Source organism: Thermobia domestica, chromosome 12 (genome assembly GCF_964235325.1).
Source record: "Thermobia domestica chromosome 12, izTheDome1.hap1.1, whole genome shotgun sequence".
Lineage (NCBI taxonomy): Eukaryota > Metazoa > Arthropoda > Insecta > Zygentoma > Lepismatidae > Thermobia > Thermobia domestica.
Window position 1 is genome coordinate 115351277 of NC_137465.1, and position 19782 is coordinate 115371058.

General features: G+C 35.4%; 1 protein-coding gene across 1 annotated transcript in view; it reads left to right on the forward strand.

The window, feature by feature from the left end:
- The first annotated feature begins 389 nt into the window (after positions 1 to 389).
- The window catches only part of LOC145666595 (uncharacterized), a 33072-nt gene continuing 13679 nt past the window's right edge, over positions 390 to 19782 (forward strand). Inside the window, exon 1 of the mRNA XM_081733996.1 lies at positions 390 to 443. The gene's annotated coding sequence lies outside the window, so the exon portion shown is untranslated. The remainder of the gene's footprint in view (positions 444 to 19782) is intronic.

Consider the following 19782-nt stretch of genomic DNA (forward strand, 5'->3'; position numbering starts at 1 on the left):
GATTTAAGAACCTTAAAATAACTATCCTCATATCACAACAGCAAATATATTAAAGTTCATATAATATTAGAATAATTTCAGAATTATGTCTAAGAAATATTGCGCAAGTAGTTAATCCTGGAGCGTTTTTGAACATAACTTTGACACTATTGTCGACTTTAAATCAAACAGAAATTTGCTGTCACACATTTTGACATACGGTTCAACAATCAGGAACATTTTTAAATTACACCTTGATACCTTGATACCTAAGTATCGCACTTAAGAGTGGTCCAAACGTAGTTGCTTTGTTGGCTTTTTAAAATTATTTTTACTATAATATTGTACAACATTGCATCTTTTATAAGCCACATTAATAGTTTATCATTTGCATTGTTGTCTTTAGAGAAAATAAATCATGTAATTCTTTAGCAACAGATCGTGGACTGGACTGAAACTGAACGGTGAGTATAATTAACTTGAGTTTGTACGTAGAGAACTTAGTACGCAAGAGTACAATTTATTTAAGATAATGAAGATATTTTTAAAGGTGCAATCTCCATGTTGATATAAAATAGCCCAGATAATTCAATGTAGCCTGTTTACTAGTTAACTTAATCTGAAGAGATAGAATTGACTTTTGACGTCTTAATTGCGTTGTGTATAACATTTCTAAAATGTAGGTCTAATTAACTTCCCTTTATTATCAAAAAGAAATGATAATAGTCAAACCTAAGTAATGTCAGTAGCAATCTTGGGATTTGCGGGGTTCCAGACACAGACTAGAATACGTACAGACAAGCAACTTCCTATATGCGCTATTGACATCAGTTTGGATCATCTACACAGCGAAAGAACCAATCAACGCTCTCGGTGGGCCGGATGTTGTCGTGTGTGGATGGCGCTGCCATCGGTCTTGCAACATGGCGTCATGGGTTGTCATAGTAACCGGCGGATTGTTTTCGTCTGCTTCGCATCTCAGTGTTAGATGTAGTGCCAACTAATGTTCACTTTTTCTTGTACTGTCTCTTTTCTATACTAAACGCAATGTTAACTTGAGAGCCGAATCACAAGCGCATTAGTACATGTTGGCGCGCGAACCTTTTCCCAGGGAAGCCTTTGTATGTGTGTGTGTTTTGGTTGGGTTCTCAATCGCTAGGGTTTCAACTGGCGCTGCTCTGGGTCTCAGCTGATATGCGCGGAGCGGTGATTTCTCGTCGTTTTCCTGCTGCTAACGAAAAATATGTTTTTTGGTCTATTTCCTTTTAATAATTCATGATGACACGACAATAGTAATAAATGTATTGGAAATTCACATGTGATGTATTTGTAATCCTCACAATTAAAACTCGAGAGCATGAAAACTATTTTGATTGTTCATTTCAGTTGAATAAGGTAAGAAAGGATAAATGAAGTTATTCTCATATATCTACCTGGAAAAGGTCAATCATAAACAGAAACACACGAGCAGCCACCCTCCCACATAATAAATTAAAAATAGATTTTTTTTTTTTTTTTATCAAAGCACAGCAACTTTACGTTAGCAATGAGTAAACCAGCTGCGAGCCGGCAACAATCATATCAACAATTTCTTCAACAGTTTTGTCTGCCTATTTCTCCGTTAGTCGAGCGTACACATTGATGACAATTTACTTTGCTTGACTTTAAAGAGGTTTCCCTTCGTCGTGTTTGCGATAATACTGAGAAGATGATAATTCGGATTCATCCATGATTTCAATTTCGCGCTTAACACTCTCCATGGTTTCAGTTTCACTACACTCACGTACCCACACGAACGCACGCGCGAAGACGATATTTGGCAGAGCAGTGTTACTCTCTGCACAAAATTGCAGAAGTTACATGTGAGTCCCGTTCTTTCTTTTGTTTCATTTATCAGCAGGCATAGAAGTTTCTTACGGGGTAGCAGCTCTATTTAATTTATATATCATATAAAAATATTAAGCTATTTCCTATCCATTGTGGACAATTTCTAACATTGATCAATTAACTAATTTTACTGGTGTTCTATTTTTGATATAAGATTTTTCAAGTTTATAATCTTGCAACACTTGCAAGAGACTCGCATCTTAGCTACCGGCTTTTCACTCTTTTCTTTCCTTCTTTCTTTCCGATTCTGAGTCGTGACGTCATTTTCATAACCCGTTACTAATAAATCTAGTACATTTTATTTTAAATATTGTTTCTGTATTAACATTTTTATATACTTGAACTCAATTAGCTCTTTGAATTTATCTCCTAAGTGATGTTTGACGTGTGTAATGTGAAGAACTATGTAACGTGCGCGGAGTCGCCCGAATTGAAGTTGCGTATCTCGGCTATCAGGATAAGGTCGCGGCGAGTATAGACGTTCCATTCCAGGTTTATATATATATATATATATATATATATATATATATATATATATATATATATATATATATATATATATATATATATATATATATATAGTGTTATTCAAAAAGAAAGAACATATTTCAAACATTTATTTCTTCTAAACTACAAAAGATAGAAACATGATTCTAACGTTACTTGATTAAGAAAATTTTGCAATTTAAACAGCCCGGATAGAAGTTCCAATTACAGCCGCATTGGCGCTGTTGTTTGTTGTTTGTCTGTAGTTAAATTGCGGCGTCACCACAGGAGAAGTCTTTTTGTGTGCTACAATCGGCAAAACTTGAGTCCATTGTTGCAGTTCAGCGAGCATTTCACCGTCAATTTAATAAACAACCGCCGCATCATAAGCACATTTACGAGTGGCATCGAAAATTCGTAGAAGATGGTTGCATCTGCAAAGGGAAAAGCACGGGCCACTCACATCAAACGAGAATGTCGAGCGTATTCGTACGCTTTAAGAAAGGAGCCCAAAGAAATCCACATCACGACCAAGCAAAGAACTTAACATTCCTCAACCAACGGTATGGCAAGTTCTAAAACATCGTCTGCACATGAAGCCATACAAACTGCAGTTATTGCAAGCATTGCATCCTGACGACCACAACAAAAGGTATGAATTTTGCATTAGCCACCGTTTTGACATTTGTCGTGTAACACACGGTGCTCATATTGAATGCACACCATAATTACTAACAATAAATTGTAAACTTTTCTTAATCAAGTAACGTTCAAATCATATTTCTATCTTTTGTAGTTTGGAAGAAATAAATGTTGAAATCTGTTCTTTCTTTTTGAATAACCCTCTATTAGTAGAATTTTCTTTCTTTTAAAGAGTTCAGTTTGAAAATATCTAAATTCCGCGAAGTACGTCAACAGAAAAAGCTGTTCCCCAAATGCACCTAAAGGAGCAAAAATCTAATCTGAGGTTACTTCCAAAATTTCCACGTAGGTCACGTCAGATCAATTGGCTAGTTCCGTCGTCGCGTGTTAGAGGCGCTGCTGTCGCCAAGTTTCCAGTTTTTCGCTGAGTTTGCGGTCTGTATATTCTAGTCTGTGGTTCCAGACAAGCGTGAATGGTTGTGGTGTTGAAAGAAAGACAAAGGGGAAAGATAACCGAAACAATAATAATAATAATAATAATAATAATAATAATAATAATAATAATAATAATAATAATAATAATAATAATAATAATAATAATAATAAATAGAAGCATGCAAACCTAAAAATGATTCAATATAATGCCATAACAGCCATTTCTGCATTCCAGGCGCTCATCCAAAAATTTTTATTGGGAGGGATCTAAGCTTTGGGGGGAGGTCCAATACTACAAGCCACTACTTCTATGTACAGTAGTATTGAACGGGTATTATTCTTCACCCGAAAAGATGATCAGCATTTGTAAAATACTTCCACCCACATTTTGAGAAGGAGATGATAGAACTGGATTATTCTTATAAGAAAAAGAGTACAGATGAAGTGCAAGATCAAATTTTCATATACTACATCAATCATCTTAAACAAGTATAGTTTTTTGAGTAAGTGTACAAATGTATGCTGAATTAGGAAGTTTTGTAGTGGTCTGGAGCCGATGTAACACTCTCCCTCCGTAGGTCCGCCCCTTATACACAATATTTGATTTGTATTATAAACAGTGAGTATGTGAAAATAAGGAAATGAAGAACAGAAGTGACGTCTTGGAAGAAATATTGTAAAGATCAAAGATGAAATTTAGGCACTCAAATACTTTTCTTTAAAAAAAAAAATGGTGTTCTTGGTGATGGGGTAATGGTAATGTGAAGGACTTCAAAAGAACCATAAATGTAGGGCAGAAAACATACTTTTCCAAATTATAAACTGTTGAAAACATGGAGAATGAAGTTTAAAGCTTCATGATCTGAAAACAATGGGATCTATCATAAACAGTGAAGTAACTGTTTGGAATCACTAAATATCCATGTTTGCAATATCCGTGTAAAGAGTTTTATAAAAGAAACCAGAGTTTGAAGAGGTATGTCTAAGTTCTGATTAAGCATAAATGGTAATTTCTTCTTTGAAAATATTTAAAAGTTTCTTTTATTATTTCTCTGTTGTTGTTGTTGTTGCAAATTAACATTTCAGCAAGATTTCTTTTCATGTTATGTAACCATCTACAACTACGTAGTTTTATCTACAAGAAAGTTTTTTTTAGGTAGGGTAGCAACAAAAAACTTATGTACTATGTACTATGTAAAAATAAATAGTAATTTCTTGCTGGAAAATATTTAAAGTTTTCACTTCTATGATAACCGCAAACTAGTATCAATTTCATATAATAACCAAAATCATTTGGAGGAATTATGCAACCACACACAACTCCTATATAAATCTCGATAATAAATTACGTAGTTGTGTGTGGTTGCATAATTCCTCAAAATGATTTATATATATAAAATGACAAAAAGTCAATTTTCACTTTCTGATCGAATTTGACGACGTTATTCTATGAAGTATTTACCAACCATTTTCTGTTTGGAGATGTAAAGTACAAAAAGTTAGTATGATCTGAAATTCGACAGCCATCTATTACTTGAAACACTATACTTAAAACACGGGTACATATATACTCCTGTCGAAAAGTTAAGGGACACCATAGGAAAGTGACGCATAAATGAAGACGAAGGACCAATGCAGATCTGCGGAATCGAAAGTGTGGGAGTGGAACATGTACCCATGGACCACACTTAAGGTCAAATGATACAAAAATACAACATGTAGCGAATGTACGGCACCAACCTCACATGAGTTCATCCTGCTGATTACACATCGGTCCTGTTGGACATCACCAGAAACTTTTAGTATTGGATTTGATCACCACCAACAGCTATATGTTAAAGAGTGTTTCCTTCGAGCAGTTCCTATGGTAATACATCCAACTCTTGCACAAGCGCTAGGCGGATATCACTCAGAGTCGAGGGTGATGGATATCGGATTACAATCCGACGTCAAAGGGTGTCGAGAAACGTTCAATCTGGTTAAAATCTTTGGAGAGCGGTGGCCACTCCATACGGTATTCCTTTTCGTGTTTAAGGTATTCCTCTACCACTTGTTCCCTATATGGACGGATATTATCGTCCATTATATGTCTATTATAATTTTTCACATATTTGCCAATACTTATAGAACAATTATGTAATAGAAGTACCTGCTCCCAGTACAGGTGGGCAGCAGTTTGTCTTTGTATTTCATGTTTACAATAGAAAAAATATTTCCAGAATAGGTGTCAAATAATTGCTTTATGCGTTAGGTATAGGGAAATTCCTTTCCCTGACACCCCAAAGTCATGCGTTTGGTAAAATCTATACGCGTATCTATTGTGATTAGCTGAATGAAGTTTAAGATTATTTTTCAGCACTGAGGCTGTATGAGACGAAATTTACTGCCTAAAGTGGGATACAAAACACAAAACACTACTGGAGATTTGTTTCTTTGTACAAGATTAGAGTCTCTTTTCACTACTGTGCTTACATGAGATGGGGGCATGAAGTTTAATTCGAACCATCGCAATGCTTTCAATGCTCTCCCACCAGTAACCGAACCCAGTACCACTGCAACAAAGACACTTTTGGAGCCACTACAGTATCGAGGAAGTCAGCTTCGATTTGTATTCGAGATAAATAAACATATCGAGAATCGCCCAAAACTACGTGGACAAAAAACACACACATTAGCAACTTTGATGGAAGAAGACTTACGTGACTACTTGTATATCTATGTAACCTACATATATTCATACCTCTATGCTGCCAGTATAAATTCACCTTACTTTAATAAATATTTACATTTTCAATACAGATTCAGGAAAAAAATTGAGAAAATATTTACATTGCTTTAATTCTAATCCATAGACGAACGAACAGAGACGAGTCATACGGAATTAACTTCTTACTATGCTAAAACACTATTTCCCTAGTACAATGTCTACATGCATCGTGTGTTTATTCTTGTTTTTCATTCGTGTGCGAGATTTCATTGCTTTATTGTATCAGTGCAATCTGTCAAGACTTGTTTTTGATTGATAGATTGATTTTGCTTTACAAATACATGCAACATTAAAAGTATGAAGTGTGGTTGTTACAATTTAAGTGATACTGAACTTTAATCTGATGCAGTTAGTGGACGTACAGTTCATTACTCAAGATGATCACATATAGAACTAAAAGAAAAGAAATAAAATCTTTCAGTGTCACGTCCCACAATTATGTCGGGTAGGCTAAAGGAGACAATGGTGATGAGAAATGAATGAAATGGAGGAATGAATTAAATGGGAGGAATCGGAAGAACCTCAAGAAAACCCATACACACGGTGTTTGTCCACCCCAAGGCCCACTCGGCGCGCACTGGGATCGAACCACAGACCACATCCACCAGAGATGAACGCTCTACTTACTTTTTTTAAAAAAAAAAAGTTAACTGACTCACCGAAATTGTTTTAGCAACTTACTTGAACTACTTATTACTAATTTTACTTGCTTTACTCGTTTAACTGGCTTTTCCAATGACCTTGAACGACAGGGACATGAACACAAAAATATCGAGGACACTTAAAATCACAAAGGACCTCCCACCTGGAATCGAACCCGGGACCTAAGTACACTAAGGCGCACGTGTTAGCCACTAGACCAGCAGGAAGGGCACCGCCACTGAGCTACCGCGGCCATCGAGAGAACTGGATTACCGTACCACTCCACTGAATCCGGCTAGCCGTGGTGCATCGGTGCCACAGTCTCATAAGAATGCGGGTTTAAACTCTAGTTTCACCCGTTATGTTTTCAAATAATTTGTGATTCAAGTAGTATGATTTTTGATGTTTTGACATTTCAATGATTGTTTTATTACTCCATGAGGATATTAAGCACACATAGTATATTCATTTATTATTATAATTACGATTATTATTGCTAACTAAACAAAACTCAAAATTCAAGGGGATTCATATTACATACTGGTTAATTAAATTTACTGTAACTTCTATTATTTGTGTTAGTGTTGCAAAGCAACTTTTCTTTAGATACATTCAATTTCCCCAACTTTATTATTTATCTATTTTTGTATCATCATTATATGAGGACACGGCGATACAGTAGATGAGTGTTTACTTCCAATGATAGGGTTCATAGTTTGATCATAGTTCATATTAAATTCTGATAGAAATCATTCTCTCCATAACTTTTCTGAGGATCTTTTTCCTCGCTCCTAATTAACAAATCTACCAAATCCTTTATCACTTTTCTCCTTTAAGCTATGAAACAAATTACAAAATATAACAGAGATATAAAGTCAACATACTCTTTTCATTTAGTTCTGTACTTCCTTTTAAACGTTTACTCATAAATTTAGCCCTATAGCCTTTAAATCAACTTTTTACAATCTAAGAAACAGGAAACAGAAAACACCAAGATACACGAAGAAAATGGCATAAGCAAATGTTGGCAGTATATGTGTTGTCATAGATTCACAAATAGTACATCTGCATAACAATCGAACGGGCTATCAATGCTTTTGTTCGTCTGTTACCATTGTCTTTTATCAATATCAGGTTATCTGATATCTTCCTCCCCTATCCGCGTGGTTTACTGATAAGGGAGCGACAAACTATGACGTCACAGACCGTTCAGTTGGAAATGATTGCTTGAAATTGCAATATGTAAATTTGTAACTTTGTTGAATCATTTCATTTTATCAGAACTCTGGAGAGACTTACTACTAAACCCATGACAAATATAACATTCATGCAATTCTGAACCCAAAATCACTTAGAACTTCTCACGGACTCACAAAGAATTTACTTGAATTTACATGTAAAAGTGCATACCCGGAAAGACAACAACCGGAAACGTTCTTTCTTTCTCTCTCTCTGACTTTCTCTCTTTCGTTTAGTAGCCAAGTTGACCTCAATTGCGTGATAGAAATACACAGGAAAAAAACACTGTGCTGTTCGGATGACGGAATTACTTTTGACAGAAATCGGGTTTCGCATTCCGAGCAATATAGGTAAGAATTATCAGAGATAAGCATCTATTTCGTGAATAAGAATTTCTATTTCGACATAGACAAACGAATACGATTTCTTGAGAAGAACTGTTTCTGAAATAACTGTTATGAAAAATATGTATTCAGTTTCACATGTAATATACGTCACGTTCCTAGAAAATACGCAAAATAATTTTCTTTGTGGTTCATTGAAAAATAACCTAATCTTTATTTATGTCACTCATAAGTCGTCATCAATGTTATGGCTTCTTCAAGGAAGGATAGTCAATTATAGGTGATTTATCTCGGAAGAGTTAAAGATATTTTTGTCCTAAATAGTTCCAAGGTGGCAAGGAGGTAGACTTACAATAGAATAAAAATAAATGTATAAATGAAAGCATTAGTATGTCTTGTTGGTTAGGTGTTTTGAAATAGCACTACGTCAGATTAATATATAGGCTATAACAAAATATATACGTTAAACTGCAAATATACAAAACAACACAGTGTTTCCATCACTAGACATATTACTCAATGTTACAAACTGAGAACTCTTCAGTACCACAAGCTTTCATATTTTGGAGGTCTCTACAGTAGTAACAAAGCAAGTGAGTTTGACAGTGCAATTCACGTCTAAAGGACCTTAGTATTGAATATTACGATCATGCTATGATGTATTTCGAATGAATAATAAAAATAGAGTTACCAAAGATTGAAAATTTGACTCTCGTTTTCGAAAGACTTTATTTCGGAAAATTGCTTGCATAAGTACCACAATGAAACAAGTAGATTTTTTTTTTTTAAATCTACCCTTTGTAGCAATATAATATTTTAAATCGTTCCAGAGACGTGAAAAACATCAATAGAAGAGATTGATATGCAGCTAAAAATGAAGTATTTGAGAAAAATGTTTATGATGTTTGGTGCCTTTCTTTTTCTTTCTATTTCTAAAACATTAAAGCAACAATTTTTATCAGTTAAAATTACACGCTCTCCCAATATTATAATTTTAAGAAGTGTTACAGTCTATATCAATGGTCAGATCCGTACTAGTCTCCGGAAGTATTTGAGATATAAATTTGATCTAAACGGTATCATGATCCGTACATCAATTGAAAACCATCCATGTAATTGGGTATGTTATGAAAACAGGTTGACTGCCATGAGACCCAAAATTGGGTCTCGAGTACTATCACTCATGAGGCTGTGATAACCACTTTTATGTCACCTCACCAGCTGTTTCAAGCCGCGATACCAGTATATATGAGTTTCACTTGCCACTTGTTAACATTGTAAATAATAATAATAATAATAATAATAATAATAATAATAATAATAATAATAATAATAATAATAATAATAATAATAATAATAATAATAATAATAATAATTTTTTGGCTCCACAATGTTACACGATACTCGTAGCCTGGCTTTAGAAAGCAACCGGCGTTTATAACAATGGCGTAAAAATGGACGTACTATGTTGATTTATTTTCGCATTTTTTTTTATTTATTTATTTATTTTTTTTTTATCACTTGGCCCCACAGAGTGTTACACACAATCTGGCCTTTATAGTCAACCTGTTAAATATAAGCAATTTTCCGAAATAAATTACCTTTGAAAAAAATCAAAGTTTCAATCTCTTGTAACTTTCTTCCCATTAATTCGAAATAATTATATCATGATCATAATAGCTACTCAACATTATTACACAGTATTAGCCTTAGATGTACACTGCTCTATTTTCCTCACTTGCATCATTCTCAGTTTCTAACGCTAAATAAACTAAATAATGAGTGTTGTATTGTCAGAAAAAATCTCATTCTACCTTAGAAATTCACAATTTTCTTACCATTTACAGAACAGGGTTTATTATAAACCTCAACTTTATTATAAAAATCAACTGTAATTATTCTACCGAAACTTCTTATAGTGCGCTGTGTAGGCTAATAACGAGGCTTTCAGACAGTGGTGCGTTTGTTCGAATGTAGCCAACAAGAGGGAAATAATAGAGACAAAAAGAGATTTCTTTTTCAAAATTTCGCCCTAAGATCGGAAATTAAAATTTTCTGTAGCTGGCAACAGTGCTAGCAGACACATACAAACTATCTTAAAATAAGATTTGGTATCAGTATAATATATCACACAAGTATCGTAACGATATCTAATAAAGTAAGCATGTCATTAAAACATATCTTATCTACCTTTAAAAACATCACAGTTTTTTTTTTCTTAGAGAACAAGGCCTACTGTAAACCGCAACTGTACTTCCCCTAATTATCCTATTGAAACTTTCTATAGTGCGTTGTAAAAGGCAAAGACAACATTTTCACATACTGGTACGTTTGTTCCGATGTAGCCAACAAAAGGGAAATAATAGAGACAAAACAATTTTTTTTTAATTTCCCCCTAAAATCTGGAATTAAAATTTTCTGTAGCTGGCAACACTACTACCAGACAGACGAAAACATTGCTTAAAATAAACATTGCTACACCACTAATATATCCTACAAGTATCATGGCGATATTTCAGAAACAAAGCTTCTAATTACCAAAAATATATTTCGGTAAACAGAAAAGTATGGAAAAATCAAGGGTTAGAACCTAAATCTGAATTTTTCGTGCGCCCCCTAAGTACTCACTGTAACGATATGTGCCCGCGTTTGTTCAGTAAGGACAAATATTCGACTGGCGTAAGTTGACTTGCACTCGGACGTATAGGTACGGATTTATAAACAAAAATTTCGAATTGTTTGTCCAAATTTAAGGAAATTTTAATTTTCGTAGTTGGCAACACTGCGCACACTCCCGTCCAATTAACATCAACAATTAGGTATTCATCTAACGTATCTACCTGACAAGTCTTAAGGAGGTCTCTCTACAACGAATCAAGCTACAGGGGGAGAAAGTAATGAAGAAAATTCGAAATTCGAAAATTCTCGAACCTTTGACTGGGGTGAAATTTGAGAAGGAAATTCGATACACAGAAGAAAAAGAAACTAATATGATAAACTATGGTCCAACCATATTTGACAAAAAAAATCTTAATTAGTGTCCACATAGGAACCGATTAAAAAAGTGACACACCCGTATGCGCCACTTTGGCCACCTAGGTCCGAAAGGGTTATTGTATATACATTTTATTATTATTATTATTTTTTTTTTTTTTTTGACTAGTAACTCGTGTTGTTGTAGTAGTTATAATCTCGACTAATAATAATATCGTCGTTGTAAGCAATCACTTTATAAGGAAAATTTTCTCTCCTTTTAACATCTTAGTTCCAATACCGTTGCTGAGAAATGCAGGGTGTTTCAAAATGAATATTGGGGTTTTAAATCTTCGTAGTACTTATTACATTTTACGTACAATTATAAAAAATACATCAAGTAAAAGAACACCTACAAGTGTTCGATGTGAGCTTCATTCGTCACACGGCACCATGGAGTCGATAGGTGAGAAAGGCCCATAAACTTTCCGCCATATGGCACAAAACATCCAATTGACACAGACGATTGCACTGTAACTACAGATTCAGTCTTTGCAAAATTAAAACACAAAAAGATTTCTGCTCTCTAGTGTCCATCTTTGCTACTTGCTCTTTCTAACGGCAGACAGAGGAAACAATACACGTGCATGCGTGCGTGCAAAACTGTTTGAGTTGCTCTTTCATTTGATAATATTTATAACTGTAAGTCAATTGTAATAGATACTACAAAGTTTCAAAATCCTAAAATTCAGTTTGAAACACCCCGCATTACTTCAAATTATGTCATCCTACTATATTCATGTATTGTATGTACACATCATCAAGGCCGGCCCTAGGCAATTTGTCGCCCCATGCAATGACGTAATTTGCCCCCTTCCTCTTTCTCCACAAATAACAAATTTCAAAAGTCACAATTTTAAGTATGCTACTCCAGCATGAAAAACGAAGGGGAATGAAACTGCACTCGCACTCAGAAAGGTTTAACTACTTACTACAAATACAATTTCGTTGTGTCTGTTTTTTCTTTAAATGTTAATCTACTACGTTAGTGAAAAATAAAGCAAACACATCTGAAAGATAGTAATCCATTTTATAGAATTCTATATCGAGCTTCAACCTCAACAAATCAGTTTGCAATTATTGTGCAACTAGCTCTTTTATCTTTATTTCTTGATTTTCCTTCTACAACTTTTTCTGTTTATTAATTTAAAATAAATGGACTTAATTACTTTACAAGTTTTGTGTGCATATTAATTAGTATGTGTAACAATAGCCCGAGGATTGTGTGGGAAAAGGATTCAAACAATTTATTTTGATTTTGACAAATTAATGACTACGTCCGCCTTGGAGACAGTGACAAAAACATTTGAAAACACTAGCTATAAAGTAGTTACCCAAATTTCCGACTTAGGATGCACAAACGGTTCTTTATACGAAGAACTGGGCATAACTATCCGCATGATGATGTACAAAAATGTGCATGATGATTCATGAGAAATATTTGTTTTCGCAGATGCTCCTTACGTGCCAAAACTGGTAAAATGCCATTTTGTAGATGAGGGCTTTTCTCTCGCAGATACGAAATTTAGTAAGGAGTGAAGAAATTAATTAACTTCGCACGCGAATCGAAGATCACTTACAAACAACATTAGCAAAAGACCTACATTCTGTAAATTTTTAAAGGTAAATATAAAATAAATTTAAAGGTAAAGTTTGCTGCACAATTATTATCAAATACCACTAATGTTCAGCAAAAACAGTAAAATATTATCATATGATTTTACTACAAGTGCCGACTATATACAGTTTGTGAACGACTGATTCGACATTTTTAAATCACCTATGCTGTACGATAAAAGGGTGTACGAAGTGAATTTATAATGAAAGAAGAGCAATATCGAACATGAAAGAAGTGAAAAAGATGTGTAAAAGATTTTAGACTATACGGAAATAAACACAAACTGCCTTTTAAGTTTGTGTTTCATTTAAACTGGAAATCTCAAATTTAATTATTCAAAGTTGCGATTCAAAAGTTTGGAGTACAGCTTCGTTTGACAAGAATATTGAATTAAGATTGTCTAGAAAACTACTTTTCGTATATCAGAGATATGACTTCAAGCAATTATAAGGTAACAAAGAACGTTCTGTCGCTTTTCCAACCACCACGTTCGAACATCGATATGTCACCTAAGACGTACCTAGAAGTTCAAAAACAGTCCCAATCAGCATTGACGACTTTCTGCCAACATTCTGGAAGGCCATGGATTCCATCGCGGTAGATCTTGCTGGGCATTTTGCACCTCTACAAGAGAATGAACTGGCGTTCTCTAAGGTGATTGTCCAAGGAAGGGAACAGGAGATAATCGGACGGTGCAATATCTGGGTAGTATGATGGATGCAATAGTGTTTCCCATCCAAGGTGTAGAATGGTGTCCCGGTCATCCTACTCACGTGTGCCTTAGCGTTGTCCTGTAACAGGTAGACCCTTTTGCGATTGAGAAGTGCTGGCTCCAGAGTTTTGAGTGTTTCTTAAACACGGCTCAACTGCGATCAGTACACAGTTGGATTAATACTCTGACCAGCTGGAAGCAGTTTCCGATGCACGATGCCGCGATCGGTCCACAAAACACACAGAAGGACCTTCGTCTGGTGCAGTGCTGGTTTCGGCTGTTTTGAAACCGGTTCATGGGATGCTAATCAATGATGACGGCGCCATGCAGCTTTGTACAGGTCCAACTTCTCATCACATGTCAACACCTTGTCCAGGAATGGCTCCTTCCTCAGACGAGACAACAAAGAAACACAGGTGTCTGTTCTTGTTGTCTTCTGACCCAGAGCCAAAGCATGTGGGACACATCCACCCAACTGCAGTGCTTCCAAGTTGATGGAGGTGCTGCCGAATAGTTTATCCACTCACACTGAATTGTAGTCCCAGTTACTCACATGTCTGGCCACTGTTCGCCTCAATTGCTAGCTGAAGATCTTCATTTTGTACATGTGTCTTCTGGCATATACGTCTTCGAATGTTTCGTCACCGCCCTTAACCTTATTAAACCACCGCTGCGCTGTCCTCACCAAAGGCCTGGCATATCTTCCGCCGCGCTGCAGCAGTGTTTGACCCCAGTTTGAACTCGTGCAGCATACACGCTCTCATGACGTTCTAGGGAGGTCCCATGTTCACTCTGTCCTTACGCAAGTTCACGGTGTAACTAAAGTACCACAAGTAGGTAGTATGTTGGATATACTCATATCAATAACTGACCTTCGATTTATCTCCATTCGCATTCAACTCACGGCGTGAGAGTCAATTGAACACAGATCTCCACAAAAAGCGACAGAACTTTCTTGGTTACCTTTATACCACATAGATTCTCTAGAATTCTCTAGATTTTTAATGCTAAAGCCACCGAAGAATCTATGCAGTAGGAAACGGTAACCGCACCGCCTAACGAATTATATATAACATTACAACTCTTGATGCATACCGTATTTTACTAGAAATTTAGAGTGAGAATGAAGATTAAATGGCTTCATTTAATACACATGATCTTGTAGCTGGGGGGGGGGGGGCAGTTTTCAAATATAAAATCAATTATAAGCTTTATGTTAAAGAACATGTTACAGTGCAATTCGATAAAATTCTTCTCAAAAGAGGAACCGAGACTTCCACTTTTAGGAAGGAAGGAACTTTTAGGTAATCACGATAACCAACACCTTGTTTTGAATATCACGGGGAATTTATCATTAGAAATGTAGCAGATATCATAAATGAATTTTTTTAGTTTTTGCTGGCTATGCTTAAAAAAGACGATGATTGTGAACCAAAGGAAGAAAGTGGGAAGAAACGGGAGAATCTCGAGAAAACCCACACACACTGTGTTTATTTACCACAAAGTCAATTTGCACAGATATCATAAAAACTGATCTTGATAAATGTAAACCGGATGTCTCTACCAAAGGCTTTTCTAGAATGTACTGTACATAAATGAGCTATACTAAACAAGCAATTGAAGATCTTTTTTCCAAAAGATCTGTTTACAAGAACATAAAGACAATTGTGAAATAAAAGTATGTTACTCCAATTATCCAGTGTTGGCAAGCAGTAAAAGAAATTGATGTATAACTTATTCCAGAAAATCGTGAAAAGGGATGCATTTTTAAAAGGAAAGCTTGTAATTTTCCCTCATCAGAATTGAAAAAAAAAAAACAATCCAATATAGAAGAAAATCTACAAGATAAAACAGAAAAATCTCATATTCTTCTATACTTTTATTCACAAATAATCAAACGCTCAGTCCATCTGCTAATAGTAAAGAAATGTTCACACATTTCGAAGCAGGATTACTCATAATTGCATATTTTTATTTCAATTTTTTGACTCTCAACACCATGCTAAAAGATTATCTTATATGAAACTGTAAATAATTTTGTACTATTTGAGGAACTAAAAATAACTCTGCTACTTACAAGGTTTACTAATATCAAGAAGCTTGAGCAACACGTAAATTCCTGCAATATCCTTATATCATATCCAGATGGGAATAGCCTATTATAAACTGAAGGTCAACATTCTTGAAATAGTGCGGTCTTCTCTAAGAGGAACTTTGTCAAAGGACGTAATTAATAGAATCCGGCTAATTAAACTGCACTAATGAAGTGCAGACTCCAAACCACAAATACTCACACACAATTCCTTTTCCTCGCTTCTGGTCTTGCAAATAGTGACCTAATATGAGAAAGTTCTCCACATCGTTCCACAGAGCTGTAATCCGATTACCGGCATGTAAGGGTGGGAAACGCAATGGATGATAGAAGTCAGTTAACAAAAAAGTAGTGTTAGTCCAACTCAGATATAAGCTTGTGTTGAGAAAGATTTTTCTACTAGTTTCGGTAATCAGAGCAAGTATTGCAAAATGACGATCATGGCAAACGGATACTGGTACATGCAATGATATTTTGACGGATTTACATTTTTATGACCGTCAAATATAGTACAACTTCTTGATTTTACAAACATCAAAAGTGAGATCATAGGAAGATCGGATTTTCTCAATAAGTCAAATAAATTGTATAAATTATGGCATTTTGTAAACAGAAGACGCAAAAATATTGTAAAACAAATTAGAAGGAAATAGTTCGTAAAAGTTTTAAAAATACTGTACATTAGAGTTATTAATTTTATGTATAGATCAGTTACAGAACTCAAAGAAACTTTGTCAAATTGTATGTTATGTATATTTCTTGTTTGTATTTATTTTTATAAACAAATAATATATGCTTTGTCGCCTGATGGACATGGAGTTCTCCCTATCTTCAACTGACACATTAACACGTAACCTGATATATATTAACAACCTTCCACCGTCGTGCCTATATAGCATGGGGATGAAATGTAAAATGACGGTCGAAGATCGCTGCTACTCACCATCTAGAATGAGTAGGTACAGGATGACGGACAGAAACCACATTAAATGACTTTGAACTAAAACTTTGTATTTTCATTAAGCTTGTGTATTATTGTGATTGATCGTCGACTGAATATAATCGCAAGATCACATATCTTTAAGCAGCTAGGAAGATAACCACGATGAACTCAAACATAGCTGAGATACACGTACCTTTATACAGCTGATGACTGGAACTGCTATCGATGTTCTGGACGATCTCTATATTGCTGCCAATAGTCTAGAATGATTGACTATTGTGTACCATTATCTACTATAATGGTCTGCTGAACTATTAGATCTCCTGATCTAATACTGAACGTAGAATCACAGAGAAGTGACTACTGTGACATGAGCGACTATGTTACTGCTCGACGTATACTAATCTCTTAGACTCAACTCAGAGACTAATGCTCGAAGACTGATCCTCAAAGACGGCTCCTCGAGACTCCTCCGACTGATCCCAATCTCTAAAAACTATAAGGTTTTATACGAAGATTCCAGACATCTTGGAATTCCTTCTCGTCGACTTTCTGTATATCTCAGCTATTGGTAAAACGTTGGTTTCACCCGAATTACATCGTGATCAAATTCTCAGACTCACAAATTTCTGCGAACTCAACGATTATATCACAGTCAAAGTGTGTCAATGTTACAATGTGACAATCTGATGACAATTCAAAACATTACAAATACAAATTACAATATCTTACGAATTGACGAGCAAGCGTCTAGCCGTAGAACATTCATTACATACACACAACATTGATGTCAACACATAAACACACACACGTGTTTACGTTACGTGATAACACTTAGTTTCTTAACATTCAATTTTATTAAATATACTTTCCTTTACCAAAATAATATCTTTTGAATAAAATCAATGACATGCCTCAACAATATATATATATATATCAGTAGCGTAGCGTGGTATTCCGAAATGGGGATGCCAAAGTTAGTCACTTGTCTGATATAATACAATACAATGCAATGAGTGTTCAATGTGTATTTTCCTTAACAAGTGAAAAGATTCACTATGCAGCAAATGTTGTTTCGATGACTCATGTTTTAGAGCTTTCTTCATGAAATTACCCAAATCAGAAATACCGTTTGAACACCACTCTGACTCCTTTGCCCCAAACATAATGCAGACAAAACATAACATTTTATTCCCTACAGAACACCCAGAAAGCCAAGAAAACCACGAAGACTAAAATATTCGCGACTGATTTTTTTTTTTTTTTTTTTTTTTTGAAAGCTTTGGGGTAGATTGTCTCCCTTTCAGAGAGCAGCGCTGCTCGTGAGTCAACCGAGATATGGTAGTTGTTAACAAAAAATAAATTAAATTTGTGTCTGGTACTGTTATCGTAGTCATCATTTGCTAAAAGTTAGTAAGGTACTATACCTTGTAGCAGCCGAACACTTTCCACAGTTTTGTCTCTTAGTTATAAATGTAATTTTCTTCATACTACAATAAAATATAAAACAAATATTCATTTCAAATCACAACGCAAAATATATATATATACCGCCAATTTTTCTTGACCGCTAACGATCAATGTTGCTAATCAAAAGCATAAATCTAGTACAGAACGCAAGGGCATAGCCAGGGAGAGGTGAGCCAATAATTTATCACAAGAAAGGAGTGTAAAGTCATGTTCATTAAACAACTTGCAGAAGCTTTATATTTAGCACGGCATAATTTGCAACCATCCCATACGATTACACAGCACAAATAGAAGATTAACAGGCTGAGTCTGCTCATTAAGGCCCACAACCAGCCATTAAAGTTTAGGAGAGAGGCACAAATATGCTAGGGGGTCCAATCGTCACGATCTCTTTTATCAATAACTACTCTTAATAATTAGGAGGCCAAAACATTTAGGGGCCCAGGCTCCCGTAATTGCACGCCTGGTGGGGCATACAATAGCAAATGCGTAGATTACGTTAGACGCCAATAAGCAATTGTCTCAGCTCCTTTTCTGCCACTAGCATTGTGACGAGGAAAACCGGCTCCACTTTTGTATAAATATTGTTTTCGGTATAATTCCCTTTATTTCTTTGTCGTGGGCAGCTTCTTTCTCCGCATACCATACTTCAATCTCGTTTTTTTTTTTTTTTTTTTTTAATGTCACCCCTAGAAATTTGTCATCTTGGGTCCGGACCTCAAGTGCCCGTTCGTGAATATGGGCCTGAGTGTTTATATCATCTGAAGATACAAATAGAAAGCACTTAAAGCAACTCTGGGGGCCTATTTCTGTGTATCTACTTCATTGTCAGATATCCAGATACGGAAGAGCACAAGTAAACTTTGTGAAGGGCAGAGGGTGGCCTACCGGATCGGTGACCGTGATTCTACAGAATGCATTATAGTTATGCTTGTGTATGTGAGTCCTCTCAAAGAATATTTCGCTACATTCTAGGACATGATATGTATTTATGATGTAGATTATTAGTTTGCTTTTAATTACTATTACAATTACGATGCATTTAATTACTTTTAAAGCATAACTATTTTTATACTATCACTTTCATAAGCGACATGCTTCATAATGGCGTTGAACTAACTATTTACGTTTTGTTCTATTTCCTTGACAACGGTCGTACGTTCTATACAGAAAACATAGCTTAGTTCAAAATATATAGAGTTGGCAGTACTTGAGCATACGCCAGCTTATATCTAAAGCAAATGTTGGGTTGCAAAGGGAGAGCGGGGAGTAATTGGGCATGCGCATTCGACAGAAAGCAGACGAAAACCCTTATGCTTGCAGTAGGCCTGGATGCCCGAGGAACATAGCATACAACAATAGGAAAGACAGAAAATGTGCATCTGAGTGATGCGCATGCGTAGCTTCCGCTTGCCAAAGTAAAGCGGGAGAGCGCATCCACAAGATTGCAGTGGAAATAATTGTGATAATTATAAGCAAACAATTTATAAATA